Source organism: Mirounga leonina, unplaced genomic scaffold (assembly GCF_011800145.1).
Source record: "Mirounga leonina isolate KUSES-001 unplaced genomic scaffold, KU_Mleo_1.0 Mir_357, whole genome shotgun sequence".
In the NCBI taxonomy this organism is placed as follows: Eukaryota; Metazoa; Chordata; class Mammalia; order Carnivora; family Phocidae; genus Mirounga; species Mirounga leonina.
In genome coordinates this window covers 12292727-12314114 of record NW_023270702.1, presented here as the reverse complement: position 1 = coordinate 12314114, position 21388 = coordinate 12292727, and the positions used below count along the sequence as shown (strand labels likewise).

Here is a 21388-nt window from a genome sequence, read left to right as displayed (position 1 = left end):
CTTGTTGGGGAATGGAGTGGGACTTGTGTAATCAATCACTCACATTTAGCTCTTCTCTCTCTCTGAATTCACCCTCATCCTAACCAGCCATACTTTATTCTTAGAGTGTCAAACTCAAAATTTCTGACAGCATATTAGTATTTCCTCTTCAATTTTTTATCTATTATACACACCACTCTCCTTCTTAGAGCTGTTTGTTATGCCTATTAACATTATTAAAAAATAACTTTTAACTCATGTTAAGTACCAACATAAAACTTTCCTCCTCTGCCTCACCCCCAAGATGTCTCTCACCCCAGAATCTTTTCCTTTACTATGCCACCATCATGGTAAAATGTAAAGAAAAGGAAAAATATGTTCTGAGCACTTGGGTGAGAATATAAGGACTAATGTTTTTGTTTCATTGCAAAAATAATGAATATTTTAGAAGGATATTGATTGCTCTGATATTTTTGTATTATCCCTCTGTTTTCTAGCTGACCCTTCTGAACATAATCTCTTGCCTTTCTGGTTTACCATATCATCCAGTACCATTCCTACATGGTCAGTCCCAAATCCTGACTTCTCCTAATTTACCCTATACCCTCAGCATCCAAGTCTTAGCAGGATAGTTGATTTTAGGAGAAGACTTAAGGTTCTTGCCAAGAGAGTCAGCAGATAAAAGTTAAAGGCAAAGGTAGCATTTCTGAGATCATAGTTGATAAGTTTAATCAGCTGAGAATAGCTGATAACTCTTGCTGTTCCTGTATCCTGTTCGAATTTTTAAATACTCGACAGATAAATGCTACTGAGATGTATCCAGCAGTTACATCAGAGAATTTGCCTGATGTTAATTACTTTAGCCAGAAATTGTTGAGTGTTAAAATAGCTAAACCTGGGTAAGCACCTAAAGGATTGGTCAGAGTCCAGCAGTTTTGGCAGATTAACAAATGAAACTGAAGGGCCACTCTTTCAGAAGTTGTAACCCACAGAGTTAAATTCCAATTTTGCCAGCCTGGCCTCTTCCAGAGACCTTTAATTACATAATGAACCAACTACCACTCCATTTGCCCATAAAACTCAAGATAAGCCTATGAAGCATCAAATGAAGTGAAGATTTGCAAATTATCTGCCTATTTGGATGTGACCCTCCAAACTACATAATCCAAGACCTCGAGTTCTATTGGCTGTAGTTCTTTTATGGGATCATGTGATTTAGCTGGCCACTTGGATGAAGTTGAAGAAATAAATACTTTATCTACTAAGGATGTATTCATGGACACCAACACTTGGAACCATTTCTTGTTCCAAAAAATACCTGTTGCTGCTGTTGTTACTTCTATTTGTCTCCCACGTACAGTCAAGTTACTGTCATATGCACAGTATCAACAGCTGAATGTTTTGATCACTGAGTAGCTGGAATCCTTTCATTTGTCCAGACTGAACTTAATACTCCTACAAATGCTCCAGAAGATAAGAATAAAGAAGTAGGATTCATTGTTGTTTCTGAGATCTGAGGAAGGGCTCAAATCTTCCTCTTTCCAGAATGACAGAGAACCCCTACTCTGGCCTTACACATCTAAGCTTTTATCAGTGAAGGAGATTTTTATGATTCTCTTGCAGTTTACAACATAGAAATCACAGCAGGGACCCTGTGGCATTTAGACTTGCCCAAGCCCAACATGGGCCCTGGATATTCAACTGTATTCAGCTTAGGGAGGGAGAGTACTACAAAGTTCATAGTGCACGAGGCTACTTGGCCTCTCATATTCTAAGAGTGCTATAATTTAAATAATTTAAATGCAAAATAGAGTATCATATTTTATTACCTATGTCAGGATTTCTGTGAAACTTCATGACATTCTAGGGTATTTCTGTATTTCTTTCTGTCTGGGTTGAATTACAGTTCTTTGCATATTCTGAGCTGAGCTTATTCTTAGAGTATCATTTGCATATTTTGTCCTAAGTAAGTTTTGATCAAATCTGAATTATATAAGCCATTTTTCTTTTTGTATCATTTACGCTCCAGAAAGATATTTTTGTTTTTTTTTAAAAAGAGTCACATTAATAAATAATAAATATCACAACAAAATTAATAACCTTTATTTTCTCCATTTTTATTACTATAGTATTAAATCTGCATTGGCAATAGTTCAACTCCTATATCTTAGGATGAGAACATAAGCAGAATCAGGAGAGCAATTTGATAGAATTGAAAGGTTTTAGAATCAGATAAGCTAGGACCGAGTCCTGGTTTTCCATCCTCCCGACTGTATAAGCTTCCCAGCTTTCTTACCTGTGAAACGATAATAGTGTTATCTATTGTTATGATCTGAATGTTTGTGTCTCCCCAAAAATTATACATTGAAATCATAAACCTCAGTGTGGTAATATTAGGATGCAGGCCCTTTGGGGAGTAATTATAGGTCATGAGGATAGAGCTGTCATGAACGGGATTAGTGCTTTGTAAGAAGCACACAAGAGAGATCTTGCTTCTTTTCTCTCTCTGCTCTTCATGTGAGGATACATTGAAAAGAGGACCATCTGTGAACTAGGGAAAGAGCCTTCACCAGGAACCCAACTGTGCTAGCTCCCTGATCTCAGACTTTCAGTCCCCAGAACTGAGAAATAAATGTCTGTTGTTTAAGCTATCCAGTCTGAAGTATATTTTTTGAGCAGCCCCAGCTGACTGGGACACCTAGCAAGTCCTGATTGGGTACATACAACACCCAGCACAATGCTTACCCAGAGGAAACTCTCAAAGGCTTGTCACACGTAACAGTTAACGCTCCTGAAGCAGTCTTTTAATCCACTTTAACTCACTTCTAAAAACTATCCAGCACTTAATAGGTCCTAAGTTTGTTACCCAGTTGTGTGGATATGATCCACTTTGTGGTACAGATACAAAGTAAGCCACAATTTGTGGGTCAAGGAGTTCAGTGTGTACTGAGAGAGACAGATACATGAATAATGACAATGAAATGCCATACAAGTTCAAAGAGCTATTTGTGCAAAGCTCTTTTGGTTACAGAGGAAATGACTAACCATGAGATGTGGAGGTTTGGAAAGGGTTCACAGAGCAGGGGACTTTGGGGCTTAGAGATACTGTAGGAATTTTTCCAATAAATAGAATTACTTAGTAGAGAGGGTCCTTAATGGGAAGCAAAGGGCACTGAATTGCTACTCTTTCTCCAGCAATATTAGACCCAAGATTTCTAGATATCCTTTGCTCTGAAACCTCAGGGAATGAAACTACTTCCTCACCACCACCCCACCTCCAGCTGCAGGCAAGACCAGCCACTACATGACCTTTAATCACTGTCCTGTGGCTTCTGAAACAAATCCCAGCATGCCTCAACACCAGCTCTCCTCTATCCAACGTTCCCAGATGACCCAGTTTCACACAGATGTTCATCACCACCCTGTTCCCACCTTCCATGAATCTGACCATATCTCCCACACTTTTGGCTATCCAAGTCCTTCCACTCAAACTTATTTCCTGACATCAGAAAACTCCTCTCCTTCCTTAACATCTTCACTGAACATGTCCTTCAGATTTTTGCTGAAATTTAACTTGGCTCCTGAAAACACTGCTTTCCTGGACCGTTCAAGTGAAGGACTTATTTTTATTTTTTCCTCTCATGCTTAAGTACCATACACGCCTGGAGCTTGAGGTAGGGTCCTTTCTGCTCCCCGTTCCTACTTCCAAACAATCACTCCTTTCTCCCTTTGAAACTCTCATGTCTTTTGAAACATACATTCCCATACTGCGCCACCCTGTATCCCTCCTTGTCAGGCCACATATGGACATCTGAGTCATTGTTCTTCACTCATTAATACTTTTCCTGTCATTATGGTTATCTACTTCAAAACCCAGCTATATGATCCAACTACCACCTTGGCCTCTAAATTCTTTTGTTTCATTAGCTCCAGTAATCTTTTTTCCATATTTTCTCCATGACCCACATGTCATAGCTTCAAACTTCTCATTTTGTCATCTCCTAATCTGCCAGTCTATTCCCTCTAGGACTCCACTCATGCAATTCACCAGCTCATGACGACCACCAATTCATTGACCCTATAATTCATATTTATTCATCATAACTCCATGTCTAAACATGTCATATTATCCAGCTTGTTTTTCATGATTCTGTCCTATAATTATTTCTCAAATGAATGTCTTTAGCTCCCTTTCTCCTTTCTCCCTCAAGCAATATTTCCTGGCAAAACCTAAACTCTGGTCAAATCCACCTATCTGTTGGATGCATTAATCTCTCCTGCATTCAAGTGGCTAACTACTCCTAGAGAATATTACATTATTGTGCTTATTGGAGTCACCCATGAACAATATCTTGCCCAAAACAATGGCTAATTTAATGTCTTCATCTGTCACTTCCTTATCTGAAATATTTTTTTCTAGGTGTATTTACTTATTATGGTGTGCTACAACTGTGAGTGTGTTTGTGTTTAAAGCCATCATAAGTGCACTTTTACACAGTGTTCCCTCTAGATGTAATATTTCATGTGTCAGTGTCATGACCCTTCACAACTTCTTTTTCAGCTCTTCAGAGAGTAGCCAAAATGCAGGATTTCCTCACCACTAGCTGGACCAAAAAGTTTAATTGTCAGAAATTGCTATACATATTTAGTGCATCAGACATTTGTTTTCTATTGTGTTTTGCCTTGTTTCACCACTTAAAGCCATTAAGAACCTATGGCAAGATCAGCCTTTAAATATCTAGCCATCTGGGCGCCTGGGTGGCTCAGTTGGTTAAGCGACTGCCTTCGGCTCGGGTCATGATCCTGCTCGGCAGGGAGCCTGCTTCTCCCTCTGACCCTCCCCGCTCTCGTGTGCTCTCTGTCTCTCTCATTCTCTCTGTCTCAAATAAATAAATAAAAAAAAAATCTTAAATATCTAGCCATCTAACAACATAGTCTGCTAACATTTTCTCTCACCCTGGTCCTCCATACAAGATTTTGGACCATGTGTAATTTCCCAACTTCTAATTATCAGATATTTTTAAATGACATTTAGCTTCTTACTATCAGATGCTATTAAATGCACTGACCTCAGTTCTCCCAAAGCTCATGAAAGATACATCCTCATCTGAAATTATTGCTTTGTCCTGGATCTTGAATTTAATAAATGCTAAATCTAAGTCTGCTTTAGGAAAGCTGTTTTGTATCTGCTGCATCCTTTATTGAATTTTTAGGGGGGTGGGGCAAGTGACTATGGAGAAAGGCTCTGTTCCCTTATTTGTAGAATAATAAGAAGAAAAGAACAAATATCATGAGATTTTTGTGATGTTTCAATGAGTTAATATACATAAATATTTTAATGGAATCCTAGCGCATAGTAAAAATTCAATAAATGTTGCTTTTATAATTATGATTATTATCTAGACCCATCCCTCAACACCTGGCTTCACATTACTAAATGCATGCCAGTCCAAGAGAAGAATACTCAATTTTTTTTTCTTTTTTTGCTTAGTTGTCTTTGCTCCTTTGTCATCTTTTCTTTCCTTCTCTCCAGGCAATCTCTTCCAGTCTTTTATTGGCTTCTCTTCCCAGTAGGTATTCTATTGGCCTCTCCCTATCCTTATTGTTAACTCTAATACTTCACTTCAATTACATTATATTCCAATTTCATTAAGATTCTCTGGGAAATTTATAAAATAATAATTGCATAATAACCATCTTAATGGTACAATTGTTTAGAAGTAAAGATTCCAACAAATATTAAAATTAATTTTAACATTTGTTAGTCACAGGAGATCCATAGTCAGTGTATCTATTTCCCTTTTCAAACTTACCGGAAGCCCTTAATGAAATGTCTATCCAGCTTTTTCGCTCTCTACTAGCTTCCACTTGAGCATTGCTCTTGCTGCATCACACCTGGGAAGAGCTCCCACTTCCTGCTAAACCAGCACTGCCCTTGGTTCTCTCCAGGTGCCCTCATGGTCATCTGCCAGGGCCTCATCAGCCATGATGAGATGTTCTTCAACATCCATAAGATCCGGGAGAGCCCAGATCCTGTGCCTAGAGGCGGAGGTCAGTAAGACAGAGCAAACATTGATGACTTGCTCATTGGTGGAAATGCCTCCGCTGAGGGCGCGGAGGGCGAAGATACCTAAAGCACAGTAATCACTAGCGTTGATATTGTCACGAACCATCACTTGCAGGAAACCAGCCTCACAAAAGAAGCCTACAAGTACATCAAAGATTACATGAACTCTATCAAAGGCAGACTTGAAGAACAGAGACCAAAAAGAGCAAAACCTTTTATGACAGGGGCTGCAGAACAAATGAAGCACATTCTTGCTAATTTCAAAAACTACCAATTCTTTATTGCTAATAACATGAATCCAGATAACATGGTTGCTCTGCTGGACTACTATGAGTATAGTGTGACCCCATCTATGATTTTCTTTAAGGATGTTTTAGAAATGGAAAAATGTTAACCAACTTGGCTATTACTTTGGATGTATCACCTGTCCTCATAACCGGCTGTTGCTTTTTAGCCACACAATACCAGGATTTAGACAAATGAGACTGAAGCCATCTTGAGCTCTTCATTAATTTTGGGCTTGATTTACTTGGAGCAGAGGCATTGTTTTAAGGGAAAAAAAAAACATGTCATGTAGATTGTCTAAAAATAGAATACAATCTAAAACAAACAAAAAGTGTCCATCAGTACTACTAGATTATTAACAAGGAGTGCAAATTTCAAGCCCTCTAGTGGTCAATACCATCCATGTTGCTCACACTCTAAGACTTCCTCAAAGATAAAAAATTACTACAACTTCCAAAAATATTTCCACCATAAGATGACAGGCCATTATCTTTGTCCCCCAAACAGTGTACCATGTTCAAGTTCAAGCTGAATAATTCATTATATCAAAAAAAGAGTTGTGAATACCAGTGTTAATTCTTAAAAATCATGTACTTATCTTTACTAGTAATAAAAAAAAAAATCAAGAAACCAAGATAAATTGTCAATACTTCCTGCCTTGGGTTTGGATCATATCCTTTAGTAACACAGTATATTTATTTTTTTTATTATGGCGTATCATATAGGCTTTAGGAGCAGGTATGACTACTTATTATTTATATGCATGGCTTAGAGGAGTTAATAAATATTTCTAAGTATTGGGTTCTACTAGTTTAAAAAATCTCGGTCATAATATGTACCTTATAGGAATTATGAAAAGGAAACAAAATTAAAATGTATACCTTAATTAGCATTCTGCACGAAACAGAAAAGTGCTCATGAAGTCACTAAAATAATCGTGGTGGTGCTACTTTTGAGTGATAAAGGAAAACTAAGATATTTCTCAGTCACTGAGCACCAAAATAATAGACTCCCTCTATGATGATGACATATAAGTAGGAAGGAGCAAATCCTAATGGGTAGTTTTTTTCCCCTAATGGGTAGTTTTTTTTTTTTTTTTAAGATTTTATTTATTTATTTGACAGAGAGAGACACAGCATGAGAGGGAACACAAGCAGGGGGAGTGGGAGCGGGAGAAGTAGGCTTCCTGCCGAGCAGGGAGCCCAATGCGGGGCTTGATCCCAGGACTCTGGGATCATGACCTGAGCCGAAGGCAGATGCTTAACAACTGAGCCACCCAGGCGCTCCTCCAATAGGTAGTTATGCAGATATTTTTAATATAGAATCTATAGGATGTGGTGACATTGGAAATAAGGAATACAAGGAAGAGATCAAACATTACTCCAAGGATTGAATTTGAAGAAGTGGGGAAATGGTACCATTAACAGAAATTGAGAGTTTGGAAAGAATATACTGTGGATCAAAATATGAAGTGAGATAGAAGAATGAGCAACTCTGGAGAGCTATAAGGGCTAGGGATCATGATGTGGGAGTTATCTATATGGAGCCGGGAGGCAAGGATTTTGGCAGCGCTATCCACTCCAAAGTAGAGTGAAAGGCCTAAATTTAAAGAAAAAAGGGAAGGAAGAAGAACAAGGCAGAAATATGAATACTGCAGGAACAATTCTTAGCAGTAGGAAAACCAGGAGAACTGGAATTGAGGAAGTCAAAGGAAGACTCATTTCAAGAGAAGGTGGTAATTGGCTATGCAGATTTCCACGGATTCTCATGAGGATGAGGCTTGAGTCAAGCTGCCTGGATTTGGTCATTGGGAGTCCCTGGCCTGGTTATTAGTAGGTTTCTTAGATTGGTAGAGGGATGGAAACGAGAATGCACAGACTTAAACAGATGGCAGTGGTAAAACCCATCTGAATGCAAATCCTTCTTTTACATTTCTGAGGACCACTTGGAATCTGGCTTTGCCAGCCTGTTGGAAGAGCCTAGTTTGAAGTTCAGGGAGTGGACCACGGAAATGTGCTCAGGAAATGAGGTGAGCTAGGAAAAGGGCTTGACTCTAGTCCCTGAAATATTTAGTGAGGACTTAGGAGTTTATTATTAACTTTCCCCCTTCCCACTTAGTCATATTTGCAGATCCTAACCCGAATTAGTCCTGAGATGAAGTAAGAAACTAAGTTGAGGAATGGGAGTACCAGAGCCAGGGAGAAGCAAAAATTGGACAAGGCCTACAAAGGAGAGAGGAAGGATGTGTTCAGCTAAACCTCTCTAGTAAGAGGTGATAGTTACATAAGCAATATGTTTAGAAAATGAGTCACCTATCTCTCTGGAAAAGCAGTTGCTGATTGTCCAATATTATTTGCTCACTTAAGGCTTAGTGTAGCTAAGTATCAAAGTAGGAAATTCACTGGTTTTCCCCTGAAGACCTGACTTCCGTAGTCCATGTGTTTACTCCACACTGTTTCTCCCCTTAAAGAGCAGCCAAACCTACATAGCTAAATATTTTCAGAGTTACCCATTTGAAAAATATAAAGTGTGTCTATGAGTATCTAGCTGTGGCATGTAAAATGAATAAAAATATGGAAGATAATATATAGTAATTAAAAATGCACCTTCTGTGGCTCTGTAGTAGAAAACTATCTCAGAGGGTTGTGAGTCATATAGTAAACACTCAAAAAGTGTTACCTATTATTATTACCTTAGTATAAAACTTGAGTATAAAACTTGAAACGGCCCTTATTTCTAGCGGGAAATAAAGTTATTTAAACATTTAATGCTCCAATTTTCTCATTCCATAAGATGAAAAAAGCCATGTTGCTTACATGATTACTGGGAAACTATGACATGCAAAGAATAGTTACTACTATTCCTCTATCCTTTTTCCCCAACACCAAATAAGGAAATCTCCAGGAAAAAAACCATAGAATTGATAAATTCTAAGCTTCTTTTTGATTCTGGAATATACATTCTAATTCTCAAATATATGCAATTTCAAAAGTTTTACCTCTTTAGAACATTCACTGCTTTTAGTACACACATAAAAGGTATTCAGTGAAGGAAAATCCCAAAACACTGGAAAGAAATAATTCATACACCTACCTCCCCCCCCCCAAGATAATCACAGTTAAAATTTAGGCAGTTGTTTGAAGTTTGAGAATTTTATTATCTCTCATCTCTCACTAAGCTCTCTCTCTCTCTATCCATCCATCCAAATAACCAAACATAAATCAAATATAAAACAGATTAAGCTAAACTAAACTAAATTGGGATTAAAATAGACTCTCTCTAGTTACTTGAATTTTTAGTTAACATATTGTGACATTTTTCCATGCCAGAACTTTGCAAAGCATGATTTGATGCAATACTAGCTGCATATATTTTATTGCATGACATGCTAGTATTTGAAAGAACTTCTTGTGTTTCCATTGTTGAACTCCTCAAAATATCTTCAGACAACCTGTTAATAATGCAGTACAAACTCATTACAATAGGGAGAATACCACCTGACGTTTCAGAAGAAAGAAGTCAGAGGTAAGATATGCATAGGACTTGGGGTCTGGCCTCAAGATGTTTAAAGAAGTCTTCCAAGAAGGGAAATGGAGAATTGGGCAAAGTCCATGATATAAGAGCTTAAAATTAGGGGATACTGTAAAGTAATTTTGATAACTAAACTGATGAGTACTTTGATTAGCCAGGTGAGCAGATTATTCTGATAACTTGATCCGAAGGAATTTCCTGAAGCAAACAGTAAAGTTATTTATTGATTTATAGTACTATATTTCCTCGGCAGAATTTTCCTAAAAACAACAGAAAAACCAAACTCTAAGGCATGCTAACATAGATAGTCTATAGTATTATCTAATTCCTATTAACACAGATGGTCTCAACTGTCAACGTGTCTTTTATAATTTTATTTAAAATTTTTAAAAGATTTTATTTATTTATTTGACAGAAAGAGGGAGAGAGAGAGCGAGCACAAGTGGGGGGAGCAACAGGCAGAGGGAGAAGCAGGTTCCCCGCTGAGCAGGGAGCCCGATGAGGGGCTTGAACCCAGGGCCCTGGGATCATGACCTGAGCCGAAGGCAGACGTTTAACCAACTGACCCCTCAGGCGCCCCTATCATTTTAATATTAATTTTCCAAATATATTTTAAATATTCAATTATCTCTATTTTCACCACCACTGCCTAAATCCATGCTATCACTTTCTCTTACTTTGTCTTTTAAACTGATCGCTTTAGATTGCTAGCATTCATTTTCCACGAGGCAGCCAGATTGAACTCTGGGATACATGCATTTTTAAATCCTTACAGTGTTTCCACACCGTTTTTCTTTCTTCATTTTTTTTTTTTTTGAGTACGTTCCACACCCAGTGTGGAACACAATGTGGGTCTTGCATTCACGACACAGATCAAGACCTAAGCTAAGATCAAGAGTCAGAGGCTTAACCAACTGAGCTACCTAGGCACCCCTTCACACTGTTTTTCATATAGTTTTAAGTTCCCCATGAGAGCCTCCCAGACCCATCCCCATAGCCTCATTTGGCTCACTGCATGCTATCCATGGTAGACCTTTTTTGGTTCCTTGAATTTGCCATGTTCCATCTATTAGAATGCTTTATCCTGCACTTTTTTTTAAAAAAAGATTTTATTTTTAAGTAATCACTACAACCAATGTGGGGCTCGAACTCACAACCCTGAGATCAAGAGTCACATATTCTTCCAATTGAGCCAGCCAGGCACCTTGCTTTTCCCTGACTTTCTTTTATCTAGTTAATTCCTACTTATTTTTCAGATCTCATTTGCTCATCCACTCTCAGAAAAACCTTCTTTGACAACTCCACCAAGACAAATATTGTACATTCTCATAGCTCCTTATATTCTTCCTTTACATTATTTAAATTTTTTACAAATAATTGATTTAATGCCTATCCCCCCCAAATAGTGGGGACACTTTATTTTGCTCTACATTCTGTGCTCAGGGTGCATGGCATAATATATGAACACACAATTTAGACAATAAATGTCTCAAAATTAATGGCACAATTCACATTTAAGCTTTAACACCTTTAAACTCTTAATTTGAGGGCACAGCTTCTTTGTTAAATGAACCAAGTAGTTGTGAAAAAAAAGTGTTGCTTACAGATAAGCTATTAATTGAATTTTTTTTTTCTTGGAGTAATAAATGAAATAGAAAATCATGAAAAATGGGAAGGTTTTAGAGAAAAATGTGCATGGCCCTTTGCAGTGGTATTGCTATAGCCTCCAGGACCTCTAAAAATCTGTTTCTCCTATTGAATGAAATGTGTGTGTGTGTGTGTGTGTGTAGTAGGGAGTGAAAATAGTAAACTGGTTCTTTTATTTATTTTTTTAACTTGAACCATATAGATACTTGTTCTGACTGAAGTTGGACCATTTTACAACATAGCTAAATCTCAATAACCTCACTAATGGAAACTGGCTTAATGTGGAAACATAAAATATGGTCATAACCCAAACCACCTATTTCCATTCACTCATTAATTATACTTTTATTCATAAACTTTAAGTTATAGTGATAATTTACATTTATACAGGACTTTCAATTTTAAGAGGTTTTTTTTTACACGCTTTGTTTTAGATAGGGCAGGCTAAACTACAGAAACAGAAAGGATCCTTAAAATTCAGTTCCTTTTAGAACAAAAGTTTATTTCTTTAGTCTAAAGCAGGGGTTCCAGGTTAGCAGCAGCTCTGCTCTCTCGCTCTTGCTCTCTTTTTTATTTTTTATTTATTTTTTACTTTTATTTTTTTATTTTTAATTTTTTTTTGTTATGTTAATCCCCATACATTACATCATTAGTTTTTGATGTAGTGTTCCATGATTCATTGTTTGTGCATAACACCCAGTGCTCCATGCAGAACGTGCCCTCCTCAATACCCACCACCAGGCTAACCCATCCTCCCCTCCTCCCCTCTAGAACCCTCAGAGGGAGAGTGAGAGAGAGACAAAGGCTCCCCGCTGAGCAGAGAGCCCAGTGCGGGACTCTATCCCAGGACCCTGAGATCATGACCCGAGCGGAAGGCAGACACTTAACTGACAGGTGCCCCTAGCAGCTCTGCTCTTATGAAATCTTTCAGGGATCCGGGCTGACAGTGGCTCTGCTATCTTCAACATGACACAAGATTATCCTAGGATTTGCCTCCCAGTCATTCTGGAAATGTGATGAACATTAAGGAGCATGCGTGAGGAGTTGTTTTGCAGGGGTGGGAGCTGGGAAGAATGCAAAAACCCGAAGTGGTATACATCACTTCTGTTCACATTTCTTTGCCAAGAATTTAATCTGGAGGCAGGAAATTCTCGTAGGTGTATGCTACCTATGTGCTCGGCTCCAACCCTATTTTTGTAGTAGGATAGAACAGATTCTGGTGGACAGGTTTAACTACATGTATTATCTCATCGGCCAAATAAAAATTTAAAGCCACTTCTCTTTCTACTTTTTAAAGGAATGAATGAGCATATCTCTAACCAACTTCTGAGAAGCAAAGAAGCAAAGAGGTAAGATATATTAGAGGTCTTGGTGATCTAGGAAATGACTAAGGTATTTGAATAACAAATTATAATAAATAATAATAAATCAGCTAGACCTGTCAAGCAAATAGGACAGAAGTTACTATAACTATACAGGATTTGTTGATAATAAATTGTATAAGAAAACATTTTAAAATCTGTTCTGAGTTGAGTTTGTGTTGCCTAGTTGATACTTAACCATCCAGCCAAGCCTTGACATTGACCCCTACATGAAGAAAAACAACTTTCAACTTTTGGCAAACATAATTTAAACCATTGACTTTTTTTAAAAGTTAGGTTTGAAAATGAAGATAGATGAGGGAAATGCCAACCTCCTCTAAAGCCACATAAATTGAGAAGAGTTTTAGAACAGATAAGAGGATAAGGGCAACTGGCTGGCTCAGTAAGTTAAGTGTCTGCCTTTGGCTCAGGTCATGATCCCAGGGTCCTAGGATCTAGTCGCACATCAGGCTCCGTGCTCAGCAGGGAGTCTGCTTCTCTCTCTACCCCTCCTCCCAGCTCGTGCTCTGTCTCTCATGCTCTCTTTCTCAAATAAATAGATACAATCTTTAAAAAAAGCAGGAATAGACAAATAGATGAATAGAACATAGAAAGTAATGAAGCAATTCCATGTATAAATGACTATGACTCTTTTTTTCAGAGCTTATCTATATTTATTTGTTAAATGAATAAATCAATACATATCCATCAGCTCCAGTTGTTTTAACTTTGCTCTACACAAAGTTGCCGAATCTCCTAGGCTGACTATGAGTAGAGAGACACAGACAACTACACTTTCTATTCAGAATCCTTTTGACTTGGACTCTCCTTTGTTTTTTTTGTTTTGTTTTGTTTTTTGTTTTTGATGTAGTGTTCCATGATTCATTGTTTGCGTATATCACCCAATGCTCCTTTCAATACATGCCCTCTTTAATACCCATCACCAGGCTAACCCATCCCTCCACCCTCCTCCCCTCTAGAACCCTCAGTTTTTTCTCAGAGTCCATAGTCTCTCATGGTTCGTCTCCCCCTCTGACTACCCCCCTTCATTTTTCCCTTCCTATTATCTTTTTTTTTTTTTTAACATATAATGTATTATTTGTTTCAGAGGTACAGGTCTGTGATTCATCAGTCTTACACAATTCACAGCGCTCACCATAGCACATACCCTCCCCAATGTCTATCACCCAACCACCCCAACCCTCCCACCCACCACCACTCCAGCAACTCTCAGTTTGCTTCCTGAGATTAAGAATTCCTCATATCAGTGAGATCATATGAAACTTGTCTTTCTCTGATTGACTTATTTCACTTAGTACGTGAAATAAGACTATATAACTTTTTAAAAGGTCTTTTAAAGAAGTGGGAAAAGACGAACTATTCAGCTAATGCATTGGCAAAATGAGCTCTTTTAGGGAAATAAGATGAAAATAGATACCTGCCTCATACCATTCACAACAATAAATTTTAGACAGGTTAAAAATACTAATCATAACAGTATTAAGAGAAAATATAGGCAAATATATAACCTTGTGAATAGAAAAGTCTTCTTAAACAAGTTGTAAGAAACAGACAAAAACAGATCATGCAGGGCTTTCTAAAACATTTTGGTTTCTATTTCAAGATGACTAGAAAAGTGATTGAAATATTTTAGCAGAGGAATTGTGGGATCAGTTTGTTTTCAAAAGATCATTCTCTCAGATATACGGAGGAGATGGAAACTAGCATAAGAATTAATGGAGTTGGGAGGGTTTCTCAGCAAACTGTTTGAGAGATGACAGCAGTTTGGTCTAGAATGCCAGTGATGAGAAATACGAAGTGGACAGATAATTCTAGAAATACTTGGGACTCACAGTATGGGGTGGTGACAAGAGAGATGCATCTATGAAACTAAGCAGGGTCCAGACCAGGAGATGCCTGATAGGACATATTAAAGATTTTGGACTTTTTTTCTAAGGATATATGGTGAGGAGCAACATACTAGATTTCTTTAGTATGAATTCATTACAGAAAGGTGACCTAACACCCTAATCCAAGTGAGAAAAGGTAGTGGCCTAAAGGAAAGCGTTTGCAGTAGGGATGGCATGAGATACAGGGACATATGATTGGCTGGGGGAGTAAGGGAGAGGGACTGTTACAGGTAACCCTCAAGTTTCACCGAGATACGGAAGAGGTGCAAGTGAGGAGGGAATATAGGAGATGAATCTTTGACATGTTAAATCAGACATAGAGGTGGAATATCTAAGAGGAAATTTTCAACAGGGAGCTGAAAACACATGTCTGAAGCTCAGGGAGGGATTGGAGTTTGAGATGAAGATTTCAGAGTCATTAGCATTTTAATATCTAGCAGACTCTTGTTTTTTTCCCCTCCCCATTCTCTGTGTGCCTGTGAAGAAAGGGGAGCCCTACTCCTTGGGGGTTTATGTCCCTTCTTTCCCCTTCCCCTTAGCTAGGGGTCAAGGACTGACTGGTGAAGGAATAGGAAAGTCCATACATGGAAAGGAACAAAATCTGGATGTAATCTACACTCTAGAGCTGCATGTAGATCAAGTGGAGGCTGGGACTTTGCCTGAAGTCACACGCTGGGTTGTTTGTTTGTTTTTGTCCTGCTTCCTCCACATCCTTATCCTTTTCTCTGAGAGCTCTGCCTCAATAAGTCACTTGTCCAGACATTTTTGTCTCAGGTCTACATATGGAGAGCCAAATTTAAGACAGGTAACAATCAAGATAATGAGTTATTAAAGCAGCCTGAGAAGGGTGTCCAAAGTAAGAAAAAGAGCAGCCTAAAATGGAATGCTGAAGAACACCATTTACCATAAAGGTGGAGAAAAAAGAGCTCAGGAATGGGACTGAAAAAAGGAGACAGAAATGTTGTGGGGGCGGGGAGGTGCTGTGAATGGAAAATGTGGCGTTAGACATGAAAACCCACGGAGAACATTTTAAACCCAGTATGAAATGATACAGAGAAGTCAAGCAATGGAAGGATTGAAAATGATCTATTATATATAGACACAAAAAGCCCTCATTACACCCTTTTAAAGATTGGACATTTTTAGTATTTTGGAGACAAAGACTGATGATAACATATATTCTTTTTTTTTTAAGATTTTATTTTATTTATTTGAGAGAGAGAGACAGAGAGAGAGCATGAGAGGGGGGAGGGTCGGGAGGGTCAGAGGGAGAAGCAGACTCCCTGCGGAGCAGGGAGCCCGATGCGGGACTCGATCCCGGGACTCCAGGATCATGACCTGAGCTGAAGGCAGTCGCTCAACCAACTGAGCCACCCAGGCGCCCTTTTTTTTTTTTTTTTTTTTAAATAAAAGGATTTTTAAGCACCTGTGTTATGGCACAAGCCCTGTACCAGTGCTGCAGCCGGAGACTGACAGTTCCTGCCCCCAAGGGGCCAATAGTCACAGTCCAGTGGGATAAATGTTGCAACAGTAGTAAGTGAAAGTCATTACCCATGCACAGAGGAAGACTCAACATCTGCCAATTCGTGTTGCTACTTTGTTAATGATGAACAACCTTTTATACAGTTGTTTTGATTTATACATCATATTTAATATAATCTTCTGCTACAGTTCTTTTTAACAGAGTGTTAGGTATCTTGGTAGAGGATCAAATATGCTAACCCATATACTTGGAAGAAATGGGAAAAAAGCTACTTCATTGTGGGGCTATCCCTTATTTCCTCGTTCATTTACACATTTATGTTTATTTGTAGGGAAAAATTACTTCTTTCAGGACCTGATGAAACAAAGAATACCTTTTCTGTTATGAGCTTTTGTTTTATGAATAGTTCATTTCTTCATCTGCAAATTCATCTTTCCTGAATGGAGAGTTTGGTGAATAGATTATCCGCTCACTAGTGACCATATTTGTGTCTGGCTGTATGTGGTTAAATTATTATTCCTTGAGAAGGCTAACTGGAAGTAACAACAGCAAGTTGCTTTCTCCTCCTTGCCTCTAAATCTTCAATGAAAAGTGGCTACAATACAGACCGTGCTAAAATTCTCGCAGCAATCTACTTATTACTGATAGTCTTCACTCTGGGGAGCTATGGAGATAGCATCATCTGTTCATTGTTCCTTGCCTTGTAATTCTGTAGCAAGGAAAATCAATGAATGTCAATATCTGTTTTGTTTACTTAAGTATTAGAAACTTATCCTTTCCTAGTGGGACTACTGAAGGCTTGCCTTTTAATTGGCTTGCCTTTTAATTGCAAATGGCCAAAAAGAGAAAAAAGATCTTCTATCTTTGGTTCTCCGGTTGTATTTGTATATAGTGATCATTTTCAGTCTGTCTTCTATCTCTTTGCTACTTTTTGTCAGGTGATGCTACCACACACACACAAAAGGGATGGAATATATTTATAGCAAAATATTGTGTGGTCTGGGTACTAATGTGATTTCATCTGATAGAAGTCTAGCAATATAAGGAGCAATAGGGCTCTGCTTACAACTAGTTTACCCCCAAGCCTCCAACCCTTAAACTTCACTCCTCCTGCTTTGCTTGTTGTTACCTTTTCCAGTATTAAAGAATACACTTTAAAAGAAGATAAAATTATGAATGCTTTTCTTCCACCTCAGCAAATAGAATATTAGGAGCTTCTAACACTAGCTGATCTCAATTTTTGTGTGATTAATCTAAATCAATTGAGAAACCGAGTATGTACATGTTTATAATTTTTTTCCATTTACATTTGAACAACGCATTTTATTTTTTTGGATAATCTTCAGCTCATATTTGTTACTAAATTTTAGAAAATTTCTTAACTTAAATCTGGTAATTCTTCATTCTCATTCTGTAACTTCTGATGTTCTTTTCACATTTATGACTTTCTATTTCTTCACATCATAAGATGGATCTTCTTTCATAGTAGTGGTGGTGTTTAACTAGTTTAGGAATTACAAAAACTCATTTCAAAGCCACATTTTTCATTTACTTACATTGACTTGTGTCTTCACAGTGAGATCTAATCATTTGAAACTTTTGGCATCTGTCTTTTATTACAATGTAAAATTTAGTAAGGCTGGTATATCTAAAAAAACCCGGCAATTCCTTCTTCCTTTATGGACTTCAATGGTAAGAAAATTAGTACTAGATCCTTTTCCTTTGATGTCAATTTTTAATGTATTTAAAAAATCCATTTCTTTGCATAGGCAATTTTAATCATGGGATACTGTGACTATCTTGACTGAAAATGATCACCCTTAGAGTAAGAAGTTTTGTTGGTGTATTAATTATCAACAACTAGGGGCGCCTGGGTGGCTCAGTCATTAAGCATCTGCCTTCAGCTCAGGTCATGATCCCAGGATCCTGGGATCGAGCCCCGCATCGGGCTCCCTGCTCAGCGGGAAGCCTGCTTCTCCCTCTCCCACTCCCCCTGCTTGTGTTACCTCTCTTGCTATCTCTCTCTCTGTCAAATAAATAAATAAAATCTTAAAAAAAATAAAAATAATAATTATCAACAACTAACTTTAATATAAAAATTGTAATTAGGTAATTTAAACTCCAAAATAATTAATCTGCCCATTCAATAAAATTCATTGAGCAGCTGTTATGTGCCAGGCACTATTCTAGTTGCTGGAAGTAGAGCAGTGAACAAAATAGACAATAACTCATGCCCTTGGGGAGTTTATATTTTAGTTGGGAAGTATAGACAATTAACAAGGAAAAAAATAAAATTTATAGTATACTAGATGGTAGTAGATATTAAGGGGGAAAAACAAAGCAGGCAGTGAAAATAGAAATCGTGTCTGAAAAATGTGCAGTAATTGATAGAATGGCTAGGGAAATCTGCATTGATACGGTGATATTTGAGAGAATACTGGTAGGAGATGAAGAAATGAAATAGGAGAGATGAATATTCCAGGAAAGAGAGAATAGCAAACGGGAAGTTCCAGGAGCATGCCAAGTTATGCTCCAGGAACAGCAGAGGCGAATGTGGCTGGAGTAGAATGGGCCAGGGCACAAATTGAGGGTAGGAAGACTAATGGAGTAGGGGTGGAGGGCAGATCCCTGAGGGCCTTGTAAGTCATTTTTAGAATTTCGGTTTTTAGTCTAATTGAGATGCTAAGCCTTCAGAAGTTTTTGAGCAAAGGCATGATTTATTCTGACTGAAGTTTTAAGGGGACCATTATGCCTGACGTGAAGAGACTAGAATGAAGGGGGGCAAGGGCAGAAGCAGGAGACCAGGAAGAAGGCAAGAGATGATAATCCAAGTGGAATTTCTGTGTAACTTTAGAAGGATTACTGTCTTAAGAAAGCCCAAACTTCAGAAATAACTGTCAATATTTGTTTAAATAAGATAAATATTTTAATCAGTCTAAGATATAAATCAAGAAACAGCACAAATATTGAGTAAGCAGTACTTAAAATACACATTTATTGTTGAATAATACATCAGTATTAAAACTGTTACGTTTCCTTCATTGTATCATACAATCATCATAACCATTCACAATTATTGGTAGTTTGAATAACTGAGATAAATACTGTAATTATGTAGGCCTCATTACTTGAATATTTAAAAAAATTTTTTTTTCTTCCCTGGAGTTGTAAAATTTAATATTATCTTTATTGTTTTAATTTTACTTTTTGTTCCATTTTTAGATTCAGAGAAAATTAAATTATTGCATTATAACTTGGAACCATCTTGCTAAATATTTAAGATATGTTAAAAATCTTTAGCATAGACTGAATCTTTTTTTTCAATTTTATAGCTCAATTATTAATACTTAGACACCTGTTTCTTTCTTCATATAGCTTTTGGTATCATCTTGTATTATTACATTTTACACAATGTTCTAATTGCTTTTTACCGCTGGGAATACAAATACATACAAAGTTCAAGTTTGTTATAATAACTGTTAAAATTTGTAAATATTTTGAAAACTTAAGTAAAAACTCTACTATTGGCAGATTAGCATTCCCCAGATGAGGAAATGAGGGAATTAACGATTATGTGTAACCGTGGACAAGGTAATTTACTAATCAGTAGCAGCCCCTGGGAGCAAGCAACAATTCCTCTAAATTTTAGATTGTTTGTATATCCAAGTTATCTTTCATCTTCCAGCTGTGGAATTTTGAGTCCATGATGGAATGCTAATGATGAACAAATTAGCAGAACTGCGAAGTTTTTAGGGTCCCATGTTGTAGAACAAAGGACAGTAGTTTGGAAATACCGTTCATAACCCTTTTGTTCTGCCTTTAAATTTGCAGTTGCATAGTTTATTAAAGACATAAGACTGCAAGAATGGCCCAGGGATTGTTTTAGCAATCAGCGATTTATTTTAAACGTAATGCATAATTATTTTTCCCCTATCTACTGTATGCTAATGAATAGGACGTATTCTTCATTAAGTGGCTTTTCAGACAGTCATTTACAAAGTATACGTATGTGTCACTACCTACAAAGTATACGTATGTGTCAGATCTTTGACCATTCAAGCAGCGCACACTCGCCCTGTTCTCTCCCCTTCCCTTTTTTTCTTCGCAAAACGAAAACGGGCTAGAACGTGTTCCCGTGACGCCAGTGACGCGAGTCCCAACCGGGTCGCGTGACCGACACCCAACCTTCCCAGCACCCTGCCCCCGCAGCCGGGGCAGGAAATCTCGCGAGAAACCGCCTTACTATCAGAACTTAACTGAGGTTCCAGCGAGTTACTCTGAAAGGAAGGTGTGGCTCAATGGGGGAGTTTTTGCTTTCATTCTAGCATTCATGGTCGAAGCAAAGGCCTTCTGGGGTTGCCAGAGTCTGAGCAACCCAGCCTAGAAAACGGCGGGGGGAAGTGGAGGGTGAGGCGGCAGTCATATCAGAAGTGAAACGTGGCGCACGGCGGGCGTCGCCCCTCGCTAAACGGGCTTCTGCTGGGGTGGGCCCGGAGTCACTGGGAGGCTGTGGGAGGCTGGGACCCTTCTAAGGAAGCTGTCAGTTGCCCACATCCGGCCCCCGCTGTGTCAACACGGAGCGGCGCCGAGATGAAATGGTGGCTCACCTCGCCCTCCCACCCGGGGCACCGCGGCTCGCGGGTCGGCTTGCAGCGGTTTCTAGTGCCCCGCGCCCCCAACAGGGCCGGGGCCCTACACGGGCCCCGGCAGCATCCCCAGGCAGCTCACGACTTAATTAACCCCGCATCTTTCCGCTAAATCCATTCCAGATTTAGGCAGCAGCTCTATAGCGAGTTTAACTGGGTAATTTTGACGTCTCGCCTCCTTCACCTAAACCCTCTCTAGGCTTCTCCCTCCTACATCCTCCTCCCCCCACCTGGTCTCTCCCTAGACGGGTTTGCGCGAGTGTGAGACCCAGGGCGGGAGAGCGAGATCCGCGAAGGCATAGGGTTGGGAGTCGCTAGAGGGAGGTGTGGGACCGGCGAGGAGGGGGCTTGGAGAGGGAAGGGGTGCGGGCAGGCCGAGGGAGTGGTGGGAGGAGGCGGCGGGGGGGGTGAGGGGGTAGGAGGCGGAGGCCTGGGGACGGCCGACTAGGCTTCGCCCCATCCGAGCGCTCTTTTCTCTC

The 21388-nt window shown here is 38.8% G+C and overlaps 1 pseudogene; it reads left to right on the top strand.

Moving 5' to 3' along the window:
* Window positions 1-5936: 5936 nt before the first annotated feature.
* Window positions 5937-6440, top strand: LOC118027023 (annotated as a pseudogene).
* The last annotated feature ends 14948 nt before the right edge of the window (window positions 6441-21388 follow it).